General features: G+C 37.7%; 1 protein-coding gene across 5 annotated transcripts in view; it reads right to left on the bottom strand.

Annotated features, from left to right (window-relative positions):
* LOC129762828 (dual specificity protein kinase pyk3-like) overlaps positions 1-20,243 on the bottom strand; it is a 151,960-nt gene that overhangs the window by 82,562 nt on the left and 49,155 nt on the right. For all 5 annotated transcript variants that reach the window (XM_055761380.1, XM_055761378.1, XM_055761383.1 and 2 more), the window contains one exon: positions 7,820-7,852. The gene's annotated coding sequence lies outside the window, so the exon portion shown is untranslated. The remainder of the gene's footprint in view (positions 1-7,819; positions 7,853-20,243) is intronic.

The raw sequence follows: 20,243 nt of genomic DNA, 5'->3' as shown, positions 1-20,243 counted from the left end.
TCTCTCTCTTTCCCTCTCCTCTCTCTCTGTCTCTCTCTCCCTCTCTCTCTCTCTCTCTTTCCTCCCTTTCTTTCTCTCTCGATTGTTTCAATTATTACTATCCTCTCTTCTTACTATTACTTACTATTACTTCTTACTACTCCCAAGTATTTTTAAGTACATTGGATTTTTATCATATGATTTAACTAATCGTCGTCTTGTTGGGAAGAGAAATCCTGCGATTGTGTGCGTGATTATTGTTGTGATGAGCGTAAAATTATATCTTTCGGGAACATATTGGGGGTACAAATTGAAAAACGAAAATCGATCACATCGTGAAAAATGTTCAATTTCAAATGCTAGTTGCTCAGTCATTTCATGATGAATTGATGAAATTTTTGCGTCAACCAATTCCGGCACTTCATAATTTTTTTTTATATTGAATGATCAAAACTAACTATCGAACAATTGAAAAATCTCGGTCTGATTGATCTGAATCGACGATACAAGCTTCCTCTTGTACTCACAATTATAGCTCAGTTGTTTTCTGTTAGATTTACGAGATTTTTCCTTCAATCATTTTGGACACTCCAAAACAATTCATTACGATGTAAATGAATAAAATAAGTAAAATATTAAATAAATAATTAAAACTATAGAATAAAATAATTTCATGAAACTACAGACTTCAAAACCACGCTACCTGGGGAAATCGGCATTGCAAATACATGCAAGTTGGGGAACTTTCGTTCCCACCGAAATGTGTTCCCTAACACAGACTTCAAAACAAAGGGGCCTGGGGAAATCGACATTGCAAAAATATGCAAGTCGGGGGCATTTTGTATTGCAGGTAAGGTGAGTGGTACGACTAATTATAGCAAATAAAGTTTAAATTTGGGACATTAATGTTGGTTGCTTGGTGAAATTTCATATCAATAACCGATCATGCATTGTAAAACGTTTAGCACAAGTATAAGAGTATGTGTAAAATTGTATATGGTAGCGGTTGTGCTAGAAATGACTTGAAATATGTAACGATTTATTTCAATTTTCATAAATAAAACCAATGTGTGTTCCCCTTCGAGAACGGATCGTCCGGTTTAAGCTGTTTTGTTGTGTTCATCTTCACCTAAGGAAAGTTCATCAATCAATCAATAAATGGGCCACAGCGCAAAAACAGAGCGCTTCCAATTTCTATTACTCAGTCTTGCTCGTATCAGCGAGCAGTCAACTTCAAATCTACAGTGGAACTCGATGAAATGATACAGAGCGTCGGTTTTCATGCCGTCCAGTGGAGAGCGCTTGTGTATTCTGAGGGAAGGAATGGATCACGAGTCAGCTCTTCAGCCATCTTCAGCTGACTGTACAAAACCACGCAAACCAATCGATCCATTCCAGGGCTATCAAAACATTCTATCAAAAGTTATTGATAACACTTCGATGAATTCTAAAGTAATATTCGATATAATAAAAAGTGATTTTTTTTATAATTTCATTGCCGGGAGAGAGCTTCGGCGAATTTAGGAGTGTTTTCGCCCTTTCATACTTTGTTTTCTATATCAGAGTCGTGTGCAAAGCTTCACCCTGAATACAATATTTTAACCATTCAATCCACGGGCACACTGACAATAACACACGCATCTTTCCGTATCAACACCGATTACAAACAAGAGAAACAAAGTCCCAAAGCGTCGGAGTAAGGACGCGATGATGACGGGCAGGAAGGGTGTTTTGGTCGTTGCCGCCGCCGCCGCAGCCGTCATCGTCTACTTTGTATTGGCGTTCTCCCGTGGGACGATGACATACCCAAGATATTCTCCACTTTTGGAGCAGGCTGCTGCCAGCTGTCCCCGGGAGGCAACTTGTTCCAGAAATGGAGGAATGGATTGCGCTCCCTCCTCTTCTCCTCCTACTCTCGATCGGGATTCTCCGGTGTGTATAAAAATAGCTTCTCCCGTGGCTCGTCGTTGTTTTCGAACATTGTGTGTCCGCAGGGCAGGGAATTTTGCTAATTCCAAATTGAATGTAAATCGATGGGCATATTGTGGAAGGCGCTTATCGCGGAGGAACGATCGCGAATCGCAGAATCAATGCGCTCAGCGCAAAGAACGTGATGCTGATGCGGCTGCTGCTGCTGCTGGGAAACGGGTGAGGAAAGCTGCTGGGGGAAACGAATTTTGTGGAAAGATATATGTAATTACCTGCAAGGAGAGAAATGTGAAACAGTCAGGTTAAACGCTGAGTTCACTCACCTCACAATTCTCCACTATTCAGCAGTCATTCCGAACGGTTTATCCAGCTGTCGGTGCTGAAAATTTGTTAAGTGGTGCCGTTAGGTGATAATCGAAACGTAAAAACGGCCACTTCCGGTTAACACTGTTACTCTTCCCGCTATTAAAGAAGCCGGCTACTGTTCGGAGGTTTCCCGCACGAGCCCGATCGCCGCGTGTTTCCTATTGGAACGCCTAGGACGACACCTTGGCCAGTGTCAACCCAACCGTAAGATGCACAGCCGGACTACTTTGAAGCCCGACCGCGAAAACGGTGGAAATGTGTGAAACGTGTACTACATTTCCGCTTGTGTTCCCCCCTCATGTCATAGGAAACCGTTCCCTGTGGCAGCATAGAGAGAAAGAGAGAGAGTCCTCCCGTCTACCCTACCCTCGCCATGCCTCAAAAGCAGTGATAAGTGACCGTCTTGAAAGCGCGGGCGCACTCTCTGACTCGGCGGCAAGTCTTTTGGAAACTTGCCACAACCGGATCCCGCAGCGAAGGAAAGAAAACTTGTTGCTGCTTTTTTCCCGTGGCAAGTAATTCTCCGGTTATTCCCAAGGCCCCGCCGCCAGAGTACACACGCTGGACCAAAGCTAGGTCAGGTACCGGAGGAAAGGAAGCAAGTATTTGAATTTAATGTGCTCGGTGCACATGATCAACCACCGCGGCATCGTCATCCGTCGTCGTTGTCGTTGTCGTCACAGTCATCGAACAAAACGAGCCGCTGCATCGCTGGTCTCTGGGTCCTGCAAAGGGTATAGCAGCAGCAGCAGCAGCACCCCTTCCGACGCACCCGAATCGCGAACACGCGCTCCACTGGGAACGGAGGACATATGCGCGAAGTTGTTGGCCTACATTTTATTTTATCTCTCCAGCCTAAGAGATAGAGACACACAGGACAAGAGTAAGAGCGAGAAAGAGAGAAATTTTATGTAAACTCACATACATATATTTTGTGGTGTTTCCCCCTGGAGTTGCCTCAGCTACCACACCGGGTGGTCGAGATATTGTATGAATAGCGAAGGACCACTGCACCTCGAAGGTGCCAGAATGGGGATTTAGGAAATACTATGGTTTGAACAATGGGTTCACACTACACTTTCCGCATTGACTCCTTTTGTCACAGTTTAATGATTAAATAATTATTCAGAATTTTATGTTACGTCCGTCGACATTTGTTGTGTATACTTCTGTGCTTGTCTGCCCGTGATGAGGATTTCTTTTAACAACTGCTGAAAATATCTCGCTCCAGCCAGCGAGCAGTCAAAAGTCTTTCCTAATGTTGATGTTACAAAAAAAGGGTTTAATATGAAATCCGAAACCAAAATCATCTCAAAGGGTCGACAGAGCGTTGTGAATGAAAGATATCGCACATCATGGAGCGATTTTGTACTAAACCAGGGGCTCTCAGAGTGGTCGATATCGACCCCCCCGGGGTCCATATTGGTTTCTCAGAGATCAACATGAACGAAAACTGATTTTGGGTTGTCGACAAGGTCTAAAAATTGACCCCTAATAATTAACACAAGTTCTTGTTTGAAACTTTCAAGATACTGTATAAGTTGTGCTATGTGAACTAACTTTTGACTAACATCCTAGTAGAAAGTATTATTGTTGTACTTTTCAAAATCTCAACAAGTAGATGAGCGTGCAGAACATTTGCGTTCTGAAATTTTTTAGAGTTTGAATGATGATACACTCACTTATAAATTAATATAATTCATTATACTTCAAGAGATTTGATTATTTTGGTAGAAAGTCAATAGGTGTATCCATCACATTGATCACATTTATTTTTTTTTAAATTTTCATCATTAACTTCGATTTTTATATATTTTTTTAATTACCTCAATTTGTAAGTAATTGGTATGAACATCTTTACATTCAAACCTAATAATTCTTGAATTAAACATCTATTCATTTTGTTGTTTTTTGATGATAAAATGATGTCAAGTTTACTTACTCAACCAACCGCAAAGTTTTTAGGTTGGCAAGAATTTTGTGTGAACAAGAACAAAAAAACTACAGATAGATTCGTGTTTAAAAAATTTGACTATAGAGGTCTGAGGATCACTTAATTCCACTTAATGCCCGAAAAGAAATTGCCGATTTTTTGCCGAAAATGGTTTGGATGTAAGGACATTGATCATTACAGCAACTTTGCATAAAAAAAATCTTTAAAAAATTAGACTTGTTTTTGAATAGGACCAATATTTTTGACGTAGAACTACGTCTTTCATTAAGGGTGCCAAAACAGGTCACGTTTTTATGAAATAAAGCTAACGTTGATAACTATTTTTGCCGCAAACGGATTCTGGCGATTTACATACCAAACGAATCGGCAATTTCCTAAGATTTGTTTGTTATGCTAAATATTACAATCTCCGCCATTTCATTAAGGTCCTGAGCTACATAATTGTGTGGGGATTCATCAAACTAGGCTATCATCGACTCACCAAAAAATAATTGTTCAGGAATTTTGTGTGTGATTCGGTTTTCATGACAGTAACAAAACTATCTCCGCCAAGGGTGAAAGCACAGCTAATTGAGACCGGAAATGTTGATAGAAAAAGCTTCTGAGAAGAGCGCAAAGTGGAATTAAGTGTGTGTATATTTAGTTGCTTCTAGCCATCGATATATGGCTTTGTGTGCGTTCGTTCGTGCTTCATAACTCGTATGTACAAATAGCGTCTTCGCTACGATGAAACCCCATTTGCATCTGCTCCCGTGTGCATTGGCCCTGTCGCGATGCAACAATCACCTAATATTTTGATGCTATGATAGACGATTGTTTGGTGGTGCAAATTATGCAGCCGCGATAATAAATATAATCAAAGAGGAAGGTAGCGGAAGAGAAAAATTAGCGTTAGGGATTAGTGTTACCTCACGTATTTATCTGGAAAGGTACAGATTTTTTCGTTATTTTTTTTTAACAGATTCTGTACGGTACAGAGTACAGATTTTCGTCAAAAAGTACAAATTGGTACAGATTTTTTCCGCGTGTGAAATTTCTTACATTCGAACATAGCAACATTAAGGTACATGACGACTTTTACGCCGCAGTATCGCTTGGAGCAATTTTTTTCAAATTTTAATTCATAATAGTACGTAATCTAGATTCAAAAAAAAAACTATGTATAGGCATTATAAAACACACGAAGGACTTGCAAATGTAAATATAGTATTTGTAGTGACTCATTTAGTATTTTGACGTGGGACTACGTCTAACCGGACTATATGGGGGGTAAAATGGAAAACCTAAACCCAGAACATGTAGGAAAAAATGAAAGATTCCGAATGCTTATAACTTGAACATTTCTTACTGGATCGGAAAGATGTTTGCATCAATTGATGGGGAATATTTCTACGCATCTATAGCAATTGATAAAAATGTTATTTTTCATTAGATAAACAATTGAATAACTGTAAAATGTGGAGCGTTATCTAAACGCCTTAACTGCCTCATTTTGATTGGCCCGATTTACGGTTTCCCCAACACAGCCATCACAACCAAGCGGCCTTGGGGAAATCGGCATTGCAAATACATGTAAGTATGGAGACTTTTGTTCTCACCGGAATGTGTTCCCTAATACAGACTTCAAAACCAAACAGTGTGGGAGAAATCAGTATTGCAAATACATGTAAGTCGGGGGCATTTTTGTTCCGAATGGAATGTGTTTCCCTAACACAGACCACAAATCCATGGAGCGTGGGGAAATTGACATTGCAAATACAGGCACGTCGGGGGTATTTTTGTTCCTACTGAAATGTATTTCCCCAACACAGACTTCAAAACCAAGGTGTCTGGGGAAATCGGCTTTGCAAATAAATGCCAACTGCGAGTACTTTTGTACTCGTTTGCCTTTGTGCAGACTAGAATATGTTTCCTTAACACGATCTTCTAAACTTAGGAACCTGGGAAAATCGTGCAGACATTAGAGGCGAATGAACTTTCAAGTTAAATGCCTATATAGCATAAAAAGTAGAAGTTGAAATTGTTAATTCATGCAAGCCGGGGATACTTCTGCACCCGAATGTTTTCTTTTTTGCACTCCGAAAAATGTTTTCCCAACACGGATTACCAAAGCGGGTACGAACACAACGCTTTGGCTCGGTTATTCAAGATTGTATTGAAGAATATGCCTTCCATACCTTCTGCTCACTGAATTTCTACGCATATCATTTAATGATTATGTAAAATCTTGATAACCATTTGCTGCGATAACGCCTATTGATTAAACAATATGTGTTTGATGTACGATTGTAAACACTGGTAGAGTGAACAAACAATACCCAACAACCAAAGAAATCCGCCCTTTTCAGGACCACCAAATCATTGTCAAAGAGTTTAATTCTTCAAACATATCCAAAATCAACAGATAGCCTAACGGAATCCTACGTCAACTATGCGGTCGTGTCTACGACGCAGCCCTCCTGTGACTTTTTTTCACATTTATTACTTGTATTTGTTTTAAAAGTGTTTACATGGTCTCGGGACCAAGGGCGTTATATATTTTATATTTTTTCTTGAAAACTGAGGTTTTTTTACATAACATATCCAAAAATCACTGAGACGTTATTTTTTTTATCTTGAGTTATGATTTTCAAAATTAACCGATGGTCCGAAAAATCATTTTTTTGTCGACCATCTAAATCGGTTCAGTCGTTCACAAGTTATGAATTTTAGAAAAAAAAGTAATTTTTGGAAAAAAGGGCAAAGTCGATTTTTCGGACGACCCTAAAATGGAAATGGGCACCCTATTGGAAAAATTTACCATATTGGACTCATTTTTTAAGTTATCTACATGACATATATTTTATATGAAAAATTAAAAAAAAATAAAAAATACATATTTAAATTCAAAAAAAAAAATTAAAAAGACAATGGATTAGAAATATTTTTTTCAAATATCTAATGCAGCCAATTTAGAAGGAGATTGACAACGAGCCTTTTCATTTTAAATCACATCAGGATTCATGCTAAAAATAATTGTTAACATACAAAAATTCGAAGTTTCGAAAATTCATAAAAACTCGATGTTCCACAAAGTTCGTCAAAAATAGTTTGACCATCTTGGACTTATTTTTTAAATTTTCGACATGACTTCTATTTTATATGAAAAAATTAGGAAAAAATTTAAAAAAAACATATTTTAGATATTGCGAATTAAAGTTTTTTTTTTGTACTAATTTTTTTTGCAGTGTATATTTTTTTCACGTTTTAACATCAATTAAGTCTTTCTAAAACACTATTTCGGTACGACTCATAGTTTTTGAAATATAAATTATCAAAGATTTCTCTTACTAAAATTTTCATTTCCAGTTTTTTTTTGAGTTTCTTCATTCTAGGAATTTTCATTTTTCTATAAAAAAATAGATCTGTATCATTTTCATTGTAGGTGTTTGTTTCAAGGTTATACCAAATCCCTTTACATATTGTTCCTGAACAACTTTTTTATACAATCAAAGATTCACGAAGCTTGAAAAACCTTTTAGACAGAATAATTCTCAATCCAATCTATCGACTGAATCTTTTCTTAAATAATATAAATATGTACAGACTCACCAATCTTTCGTGTAATCATCTATGGTTTGTATTCTGGAAGAAAAGAAAAACACTGTAAATGAATAATTTCTAAATTTAAAAAATGCGGCAACGGTTGTAAATATCATTAACATAGTACCCTATTATCTATATCGAACCGACCATCACTACTACTATCACATCGAGCGAAATTTCGTATTTTGTAAGTCAAAAGAATCTTATCGAGTTAAGTTCATGATCGAACGTCATGTGTTGCAAATTTTATATTTTAAAGTGTTTCCCAAAACAAAATATCAGAGATGCAAACATATTTTCTAAATGTATGCAATAAGCAAATCAAATAGTTCGAAAAATTATGACGATAGATTTCATTCGGTCGATGCTACCGACTTCACTCGCAAATAGCAAAATAGGGTAAACGACAAGCCCATACAAGCCCCGATGACTATGTCGCAACCATCAATATCTGATAGTTGACCGGTTGCCCTTTCCATACTCTCCTCATGGGAAAATAAACCTCCGTTCATTGTTCCTTTCAGAAAACTCCGAGCACTCAATAAGACACACCAACCGAAAGGTCACATCCATTTTGTGAATAAAGAACCACCTTTCGCCCCAACCTAGCACCTCTCTCTCTCACGGAATTGACACCGACGCCGTGCGTCACCAACCAATCACAACAATTAACAACTGCTACCAAATTGGTACATTTCTGAGCGATGGCGACGACTATTTTAAGACAGCAGCGGCGTATGCAAAATAATCTTTCGCTCCATACATCCCAACCACCATAATGCACCAACATTATGACCTACCGTGAAGGACATCTCTGGGCATTCAATAATACACCGCGTGACCAAGCTGGTACCGCAGCCGAACTTGACATTTCAGCGGTCGCCAAAGTGGTGGCAGCGTGACAAATTAAGACGGAGGGAACCAAACCACCGTCAGCATCGTCAGCCTTCGTTGTCGTTAAAATTTAGCAACAATCGAGACAATCAATTAAGGGCCCCTCTCTCATTCTCCATTTACCTTAATGAATTTATTTCACCATCACGCGCGAGATCCGTGTATGTGCGAGAGGCTCGTCGAGGCTGTTGGTCAATTTATTAATTTTTATTATCGCAGCAATAAATAATTTATTTTCAGCACCCGTCCGCGCACCTTTTTTTTTGTTGCTTGAGTGCCGAAAACGGACGGATGGCATTGTGTTCTGTGGTCTGTCCGTTTATGGGCGATGATTACAAAATTCACAGCAGTGGGGAGTATTCGCTGGAGAAAAGCTTTCGCTTTTCGGGATTCGTCCGAAAGTAGTGGTGACGGGTCCACGGTTCACGTGAGCCGTGAAGTACTCCCAAACTAGCGTTGGCAGAAAAAATATCATCTTCGGCAGAAAAAATGCTTTTTTTCGTGTGCTATAGGGTTAAATGATCAAATAAAAGCATCTTTAAAATGTTTGTATGTCTGGGAGCAGACCTCTCTTTCTCTCAGACTGAACGTGTTTTCTAAGAGTAAAAAGGAGAGCATAAACGAGTCTTTTTATCTTTTTCAGTCGGGGCCGTGTATATGACAAAGTATGCGAAAAAGTTTAATGCGTGCTTATTTGCAATGTGTCTCTTGTTTCTCTCTCTCATATCTCCTATATTTCATGCCAACTCGTCACAGGAGTTGGCAGCACCATCTCAGATAGCATCGAAACGTTGTGAGTGTAAACACATAGGTCTTTTAAGCAACTTTGCATACTTGAAATATTCAAAAACGAATACTTTTTTGAAAGGATTAAAAAAAATTTCTTGATTTTTACAAGAAGCTATAACTTAAAAACTATAATACCTATAAAATTTGGGTGAAGGGATGAAATATAGGAAATTGTGTAAATTTTGATAAAAAATACCAAATTGAAACTGTTCTTTGAAAAAAAATTTCGCTGAAAAAAAATTTTTTTTTAAATAAAAATTCATTTTTCTCGAAAACGTATTTGTTCAAAATTCTTAAAAAAAAAATGTGAATAGCCCTTACAATTTACAACAAGTCGTCCATAGATCGCAGGATGGGCACTTTTACAGGAAAAAAGTTTTTCTAACAACCACTTTTTCATGTTTTCTTCGAAAAATTACAACTAATCCTAATTTTGTTCAAAGTCAAGATAGCAATATAATGTATTCGACAAAGTTTTAGATCTTATTAAAATATAAACTTTCGTCGAAGACGTCAACTTTCTATCTTTTATAGTTTTGAATATAGGACATTTAAGTATGGAGACCCCTGAAAAAAATAATGTTTTACTTGTTACATTTTTGTGTGTAAATTCTCGCGTTTGACATGTTCTTCACATGTTTCTGAAGAGAAAAAAGTTAGCAGAGCATGTAAATCGCGTAATCTATACATACATATATACATACATACATATGTTACGAATTAAACATAAGGGCAGTATTCTAGTCTACAAATTTGAGAAAAATCCAAAAAAAAATTCCTTCATGTTTCTGTACTTTAGGCATTCAAGAATATACTCTAAAAAGGACTTATCGAAAATCTTATTATTTACCGAGTTAGAGCCATTTTAGTAATGCGGTATCTAACCTGGTGCGGCCATAGCAATGAACTTCAAACGCATTTTTCTCGAAACTAGATTTTTCGAACATACATGAATAAAATTTGCATGCATCTCTCTATCACATGAACTTCTAAAAAATGATACTTTTTAAATTTCACTATTTTTAAAAAAATCGGGAAACGTAAGAAAAAACGTTTGGAACCGCATTTTGTTTTTCAAACCGCCGCCATTTTGTCAAAATAGATGTTTTTGACTTGTCCGAGGTTCATGCGAAAGCGGTATCTTCACTAATTCAGTTCGATTTTTTTGTTTCAGATAACCAGAAGGGCTGGAATCGTGTACGCCATGGCAAAACTTTTTTCTGAACACCCTCACTGCATCAGCTCAATGTTTGTTTTATTGTTAAAAGATAGATGGACAAATAATGATATAATGGATAGCAAAAATATGCTTTGTTTTATTTTTACGGAGATCGAAAAAACGTCCGAAATTCGTGTCTCTACATTAGTAATTTTTCAAAGATAAACATGAAAAAGTTGTCGTTCGAAAAGTTTCCGCTGTAAAAGTGTCCATCTTTCGATGTATGGACGACTTGTTGGAAATTTTATGGGCTATTCATATCTATTTTTTCGGAATTTCAAAAAAAATGTTTTCGAGAAAAATGAATTTTAATTTTCAAAATTATTTTTTTCAATGAATTATTTATTAAGAAATTTGCATGATATTTTCTAATGAAAACATAAATGATTTCCTACATTCCATTGTTTGACTCAAATTTTGTAGGCATTATAGTTTTTGAATTATATTTTTTTGTAAAAACTCAAGAAAAAAATGTTGGCCTTTTTAAAAAAAATAGTCTAACCCTTTTTTTTAATATTTCAAGTATGCCATACAAATTAAACACAAATTTCTACATTATTCGGGAATTAATCAAGCAATTGAAACGAAATTTGGCGTATGGAGGTTTAAGGGTGCAATAAATGATTCTATGGTGTTTAGACTCTCCACCCCCTCTCTAAGTGGGAGCTGCTATACAAATGAAGCACAAATTTCTGCATTACTCAAGAATTAATCGAGCAAATGAAATCAAACTTGGCATGTGGAGGTTTTAGGGTGCAATAAATGTTTTTACGGTAGTTAGATACTCTTTCTCCTCTCTTAAGAGGGGCTGCCATACAAGTGAATCACAAATTTCTGCATTACACGGGAATTAAACAAGCAAATGAAACCAAATTAGGCATATGGAGGTTTTAGGGTGCAATAAATGTTTCAATAATGGTTAGACTCTCCACCCCCCTCTCTAAGGGGGGGTTGTCATACAAATGAAACACAAATTTCTGCATTACTCGAGAATTAATCAAGCGAATGAAATCAAATTTGGCATGTGAAGGTTTTAGGGTGCAATAAATGTTTTTACGTTAGTTAGATACTCTTCCCCCTCTCTTAGGGGGGGCTGCCATACAAGTGAAACACAAATTTATGCCTTACACGAGAATTAAATAAGCAAATGAAACCAAATTAGGCATATGGAGGTTTTAGGGTGCAATAAATGTTTCTATAATGGATAGACTCTCCACTCCCCTCTCTAAGGGGGAGCTGCCATACAAATGAAAGACAAATAATCAATCAAATGGAGCCAAATTTGGCATGTGAAGGTTTTTGAATATGAGAAATGTTTCTACGATGGTATGACACCCCTCTCTCCTCTGAAATGGAGAGGGGGTCCCGTAAAAATAATACACATATTTCAACCTAACATATTCCAACCAAACATGACAATTGAATTTTTTTTAATGTGATAAAACGCACTCCTATATCTTCTTCTATCTATATAAATATTAGGCTGTCAAAAAAGTCCTACGGTATTTCCGCGAGGTGTCGTTGTAAGCGCGTAGTTCTAGTTGTATTCATTGTATCGAGTCATACTATAGCTTGTTGGAAAGGTATTTTTGCGCGCTATAATATAGTCCTTGACATTGTTTTGTTTGGTTAAGTCGTTCGTGAGTTATAGTGTTGCAAATATGGAGTAAAATAAAGAGAAAATCCGACATATTTTACAGTACTACTATGACAAAGGCAAAAATGCATCTCAAGCTGCCAATAAAATTTGTGCAGTTTATGGACCCGATACAGTTTCCATTTCCACCGCACAACGATGGTTTCAACGTTTTCGTTCTGGTGTAGAGGTCGTCGAAGATACGCCACGCTCCGGAAGGCCTGTCGTCGAAAATTGCGACAAAATCGCTGAATTAGCCGAGAAAGACCGGCATAGTAGCAGCCGTAGCATCGGCCAAGAGCTGGGGATAAGTCATCAAACCGTTATTAACCATTTGAAGAAGCTTGGATTCACGAAGAAGCTCGATGTATGGGTGCCACACACGTTAACGCAAAAAAACATCTTTGACCGTATCGACGCATGTGAATCGCTGCTGAATCGCAACAAAATCGACCCGTTTCTGAAGCGGATGGTGACTGGCGATGAAAAGTGGGTCACTTACGACAACGTGAAGCGCAAACGGTCGTGGTCGAAGCCCGCTGAAGCGGCTCAGACGGTGGCCAAGCCCTCATTAACGACCAGGAAGGTTCTGCTGTGTGTTTGGTGGGATTGTCAAGGAATAATCTATTATGTGCTGCTTCCCTATGGCCAAACGCTCAATTCGGACCTGTACTGCCAACAACTGGACCGCTTGAAGGTAGCACTCATGAAGAAGAGGCCATCTTTGATAAACAGAGGCCGCATTGTCTTCCATCAGGACAACGCCAGGCCACACACTTCTTTGGTGACGCGCCAGAAGCTCCGGGAGCTCGGATGGGAGGTTCTTTTGCATCCGCCGTATAGTCCGGACCTTGCATCAAGTGACTACCACCTGTTTTTGTCCATGGCGAACGAGCTAGGTAGTCAGAAGCGGCCTGTGAAAATTGGCTCTCCGAGTTTTTTGCCAATAAGGAAGCGAGCTTCTATAACAGGGGTATTATGAAGTTGGCATCTCGTTGGGAACAAGTCATCGAACAAAACGGCGCATATTTGACTTAAAACAGATGATTGTAACTAATTTTATGAACAAATTAAAATTCAAAAAAAATACTGCAGGACTTTTTTGACAGCCTAATAAAAATGAATCACCGAATGTGTTAATAAGAGCAAAACTCGAGAAAGGAATTGGCCGATTTAGGGCTGACTTTATTCTACCATATTTTCTGTATCAAACATTTATTCCATGTTACAGAGAAACATGTTATTTGCAAGTAGATGAAAAATATTGCACGAGAATTGTGTCTGAAATGATCTGATATTATAATGTCGAGTTTTGGTAGAAGTACTGAAATTTTATAGTAGAAAATAATATTAAAGAGTAGATTACAAGATCAATCAGTTCTGCAGTTCAGCGATTGGACCCATGAACGTGCACTTAGTGAAAAAACGTAGATGTGATAACGAAATATAAATTTTGAAAAAAAATTTGAAACCAAATTTACCGGCGATCATTCCAAATCAACAATTTTAACCAACTTAACAGAGGCTTTTATGGTATTATCAAATAAATCATAACTGCGGCGGACCTTCGGGTTCAACCCACGTTCAAGTCGGGGGATTTATGAAACAAGAAAATTTCCCTGACTTGCACTGACTTCTTCGAACTTAATAATCAAGTACTTATGAAGATGGAGAACAATCCACTCAAACATTGGGAGAGCCTCAAACGAAAGTGAATTAAATACGTGAATTAAATACGTATAAAATATGCATACACAATAAGGAAAAAAATCGAATCACCAGCCCTCTCAATGTCATAACACCTTCCCATTTAATTGCGGGGTTAAGGTGGATTTATTTCGTAATGGTGGCAGGCGAGGGAGAAAAAAACACCCAAATTGTTCAAAGAGATCTATCAATTGTTCCTAGGTGTATAATTCGATTCGGTGCTGAAATGGTAATTTCATCGCTTGTAGTTGATGGCCCCCACAACAACAACAACGGAAAAAGAAGATCGTTTAATTGCATCAGATGGTTTCCTACATCTAATCCACACGGAAGAGAAAAACGAAACAAAAATTCACAGCTGCCGAATGATTTGGAAACCGTTGTAAATGGTCGTTTGATACTCACTGACGACTGACAACAACCAGGATGTTGCGGTTAACTTGCCGCTTCATGAGCAGAAGAACCCCGACGTTAGCCGTTCGACTGCTAATTAATGGTCTGCTGTGAGTTCGCCTAGTGACAACAAGAGAAGCGCACTATAAAATACCACTTTCTGCACAAAGTGGCAAGTTTTTTCAACAGCTATCGTTCACGAAAAACGTCAAACGCCCTCCGCCAGAAAAAAATGACATAATTCCGCGAAAAGATGGGAAAGCTTTCATCCCGCCAACGAAAGTTGTTTGCGTACGCTTAATATTCATCAAAATAATAAAACTTTATTGAGCCGACCGCATCCGACAAGATCTCGTTCGCGCATAGGTGAAAAGTGGCCGGAGGTGTTAAAATCTCGACTTTTAACCCAAATTTCTTCGTGCCATCGTTCCATCGTCACCCCAACAAAAAGTATTGTCCCCTCTGTGAGCGATTCTGTGAGCGCTGTGTTCATCGAACCTTCTAGGTGGCTCGATCCCTAGTCTCCCGAACTGTTGATGTTTTTTGTTTTCTGTTTTTTTTCGTATGTCGGCAGCTTCAATTTAACACTTTCTTTTACCGGCTCGGCAAGTATCTCTTTTGGCAGGGCCTACTGGCTGACATTGCCTTCGGCCGATGCATGTCCTGAGAGCACTGCTTGCATGGAACCAAAGTACGCCGGAAGAAGGAGGCGCGGAGGAGGACTCTACGAGCGCATGGGAACCTAATCCCAGAGGTCGTCTTTCAGCCTACTTTCCGCGGGCGCTCGTTTTGTGTGTGTTTTTAAAATGATGAAAGTATAAATGTCAGTTTAAGCGTTTAACAAATAAATTATTGTAATCTGCTGAGTGGTAAACGTGTCTGGACCGTCTGCTGCTGCCGCCGCCACCGTCTTCGTCGCCGCCGCCCATCGCACGGCAGAACGTGAGCGACTTAAAACTTTCTTAACTTAAGTCGATCAGACCCGTGGGGATCGTCGGGTCGGGGGTTCCTCTTTTCGCGGTCAATTGGCGAAAAACGAAATTTAATCGGCTGCTGTGGGGGCTTTCCTTTAATTGGTGGATGTTTACGATTTTGAACAATCCGTGTGCCCTGCTGAAGATGACCACGTCGCCAGGAACAACTTTCGCGCCAAGCCCCGCGGTGGATCTTCGGATTGGGAGGGGGAGTAGACACCAGAAGCTGGAAGAACAGTTGGGAAGAGAGTAAAACGAAAAGAAAATAACCACTACCAGAAGAGTTGCTGAAAGCTGGAGGCATTCGATTGACAACATTTTCAACCATTATTTTCGTTGGTTTGTTCTGCCGTGGTGTGACAGTTCACCGCGAGTGGGAAGCTGCCGCCTAGTGTTAAACTAATCTATACTAATTTACACATTCTTCAAAGCATCCGGCATTTGTGTATGGCTTTATCTGGGGGTTTTTTTTTCTCCCGTTTGTGTATCTTTGCGTATTTTTGTTGTGAGACTTTTAAGCTTGGAAATAAATCCGAGCAAGTCGAAGCAAACGTGGTGTCCCGAACGGGTCGTATAAATGGTTGTTTCCTGCCGGTAATGGCATTCGGTTTGACAAGTGTAAACAAATAAAGTGGGATAATTTATGACATGGGCGGTTGGCAAATTCCTGTGTTCAGAAAGTCTAAATTTCTAAAATTCGTACTACGACTTAACTGCATTTTTTACTTCTCATCAGTTTACTAATATTCAAAGGTTGGTCTGATATCAGGGCCAGTGTCTTAGTATATCAACAAATATTCACGAGAAACGAATATGATTTTGTTCCAGTGTAAATGACTTTTTTTCAGCTTGAAACACACTGACCTCATTATATTGATGACAATAACAAACGAGTTCATTTTGTTCATATCGCTGTTGCATGAGCAAATTTGCTATAATGAATGAATGCGACATTGAGTGGGGTTCATAACTTCGCTGTTATTTATACTTTGGATATCAAAAGCAACAAATTGATATTCATCACATCCGAAATGATATTCGTTCTGGCAGTGAGTTTAAGTTCAAAATAAATTTTATTTGGCGAGACGGTAGCAACGGCATATGCAGAATGGTACAACGGTTTTAGCTACCGTCAAGTCATTTGCGACATCGGGAATTTCATAAGGTATTTCCGATTACGGCATCCGGCAACTGCAAAACCCAACCGCACACAGCAGCCTCAGGTTAGAAGTTAACAACAGCTGATATTCATTTGGCTGAGATGAAACTCAGTTCTGACGATTCCGATAATCAAGATGAAAATGACACTGGGTGGAAAAAATAAACATCAAAACATATTGAAGGACAAAAGTTCATTTGCTCATATTCAATGGTTGCCTGGATCTGTCATTTTAATTTTCGTTTGGAATATATAGGTTTTCGATGCAACCTAGCCCGAAAATCAATGCATTTGATCTTAGCGAACATGATTTTTTCCAACACTGATCAGGGCACACATTCTATATCCGAGGAAGTCATTTGTCTGAGAGCTTCCGGTGGTGTTGATTAGGATTGCACGATGCTTAGACAAAGAACGATTTTGTAAACGGCATAGGGATTGACTTACTGATTAAATCGGTGCCAGAGAATCGATCTTCGAAAAATCAAATGCCATTTTTTCCAATTCATCTACTTATTTTAAATGAATCTCAGCTTTTCTTCAAACAGGGAATAAACATTCCATTTTTTTACTCATACTTTTACTTATGTCCACTTGTTTTTGTGAATTTCTTTCAGTATTCAAGCAGTATTCAATCACTGTAATTTCTTTTCATGTCGTGCACTTCATTTATTTTAACCCTAACAGCAATTCCAAATGAAATCGACAAATGACAAAACATGAGTATTTTTGATTCGAATGAAAGTTTGGGGGTTGGAGGAAATATGAGTTTTCCACAGCAATTGGCAATTTTTTTACTCAAGTATAACTCTTGAAAAGGGCTTACTAAAGTAAGAGAAATCTTTGATAATTTATATCTAAAAAAAAACTATGAGACGTACCGAAATAGTGTTTTAGAAATAGTTAGAGAGTATTGATGTTAAAACGTGAAAAAATATAATCTGAAAAAAATTGGTACTCTTTTTTTATTTACAAAAAAAAATTTAATAATTTTTATAATTTTTTTGTATAAAATAGAAGCCATATAGGAAATTTAAAAAATGAATCCAAGATGATAAAACTATTTTGGACAAACTTTATGGAACGTAGATTTTTTATGAATTTTCGAAACTGGTAATTTTTGTGTGTTAACAATCATTTTGAGTCACAAATTATGAATCCTGATATTATTTAAAACAAAAAAGCTCTTCATCAATCTCCTTCTAAATGCAGCCATTCTCGAGATTTTTTAAAACAATATTTCTAATGTATTGTGTTTTTTATAGTAAACTAGCTGATCCGGCAAACTTCGTCCCGCCCAAAATTTATTTTTTTGTTATCAATACCTTGAAACAATCACGTTTTCTAACTAAGCGCACGTTCATGGGTCCAATCGCAGAACTGTTCATTGTTTGATCTACTAATCGACCCCGTTGAATTTACCTTTTACTATAAAGTTCCTAGTACTTCTACCAAAACTCATTATTATAATATCAGATTATTTTCAGACACAATTCTCGTTCAACATTTTTCAACCATTTGCAAATAACATGTTTCTCCGTTACATGGAATAAATGTTTGATACAGAAAATATGATAGAATGAAGACAGCCCTAAACCGGACAATTCCTTCCTCGAGTTTTGCTCCAATCAACACATTCGGCAATCCATTTTTATTGGTATAGATTGAAGAAGATAAAGATATTTCGTTAGCGCAAACATCAAATGGACCAACAACGCTTGTCACTATGTAATTGTAGAACACATGGGGATTTAATTTTCCGAATTTTCCCTTTTTTCATTTTGAGTAATCCGAAAATTTTCAATTGTCATGTTTGATTGGAATATTTTTGGTTGAAATATGTGTAATATTTTTACGAGACCCCCTCTTCATTCCAGAGGAGGCAGGCAAACAGCTCTTATCAACATATTCAGCGATCTATTTTATTTATATAGATAGAAGAAGAAATAGTAGTGCGTTTTATCACATTGAAATTTATTTCCACTTTCAAACAAAGATCAATTTCGTTAGCGCACTCATCAAATGGACAACGCTGGTCACTATGCAAAACATATGGGAATTGAATTTTCCGAGTTTGTGTTTCATTTCTATGTCAATGTTAGTCACAATGTCACGATGTTAGTGGCCGAACTCCTCCGAAACGAAATTTTAATGAAATTATGCACGAAACGTTTGTTAGTCATGAGAATAGGTCGTAAATGATATCACTAGGATACCGATTACCGTATATTTAATACCGATTAGGGTGACACTATGCAAAAAATCCATTTTTCTGAATAAATTGAATACACTTTTTTGAGTATTTTTTTTAAACTTGGTTTCAGCAAAAAAAAACATGGGAACCCAAATTTTCATCCTTCTAACCCGGTCCCGGTTTTTTTAATTTTCATTTCGCGATTTCAGTATTTTTGTAAACACAATATCCAAATAAAAAAAAATTAATCGAAGAAGCACAATGCATTATTGAAATCCTCCAGATCACACATGCTCGGATATCATCAATTCAGACAAATTATCAGCTGGAGAACACGTGTATTGATTCAATGATTCGAATTTATATTTATGAATATTTAGTTACAAGAGACGAAACAAACAAGAGAGCTCGATGGATTTTTATTATCGAACGATGATTCAAGGCAGCTAGCGCAACGTCAGTCTACGATGTCGTAAGCTGTTCCAATAATTCATGGTCGACATGTACGCGAATAGGACGAATGGGGACGAATCAATTCACCTACCAGAAGCTATCAAAAGCAACGCCGACACAGCCTTTGCTATTGCGAGGCTAAAACGCAATGTATTGTTATGGAAATCGATAGTGTAATTCCCTCGGAAATTCTAGATCAGTCTACTGACGGCTTTCAGACCAATCGGATTCCGGAATATAGGTTAGTGTTTGCTATTGTTCCCACAAACATGGTTCATGGCCCATGCGGTGTTATGAAGCTTTTTCCGCTTTGCGTTGTAGATGGAAAACACGATCACGAAGTTGATATCCAATATAAAAACGAAGTAACGGACAACCATTTTTTTTTTTTAATTAAAAAAAAATAGTTTATTTATTAGCAGTATTTACATCACAGATTTTTTTACATGATTAGTTATTTAAACTCAAATAGTATTCCAGTTCGTTGACATCAATTTCATGATTATTATGAATATAATTTGTGTATTTGATAAAAAGCGTTAAAATTTCATTTTTTTGTTCTGGTGCTACGTTGCCTAGTACCGGCCGCATGAGTTCATCAAACGTTATTCTCTGCCACCCGTTAAGTGCTGTTGTGAGCTTTTGTTGCATGCGCCTCCATGCTCCCATTACTCTGGGACCATTGACAACTATCAGTAACGCAGACGTTGACGGACTGCAAATCGTTGGGTACTACTATATTCGCCTCAGCTGAACAGCTGCTCATATTAATAAGTTCCACTGTTCGGCGAAAAGTAGTAAATACACATTAAAGTCCGTGAATATGGAAAAGAAGAATGGCTGTGTTTCAAATTTAGAATATCGATGTAACTACTTCTTGTTTGAATAACAACGACGAAATAATGCGCCAACAAATTGACCGGTATATCAGCAACAATGAAGTTATCTGTCATATCTTTGGTTTCACAATCCATGAACGGGACTCAACAGTCATGAATTTGGCTGTTCAATT

Source organism: Toxorhynchites rutilus, chromosome 1 (genome assembly GCF_029784135.1).
Source record: "Toxorhynchites rutilus septentrionalis strain SRP chromosome 1, ASM2978413v1, whole genome shotgun sequence".
Classification (NCBI taxonomy): Eukaryota; Metazoa; Arthropoda; class Insecta; order Diptera; family Culicidae; genus Toxorhynchites; species Toxorhynchites rutilus.
Note: the sequence above shows the minus strand (reverse complement) of the source record. Positions and strands in the feature narration are given on the sequence as shown.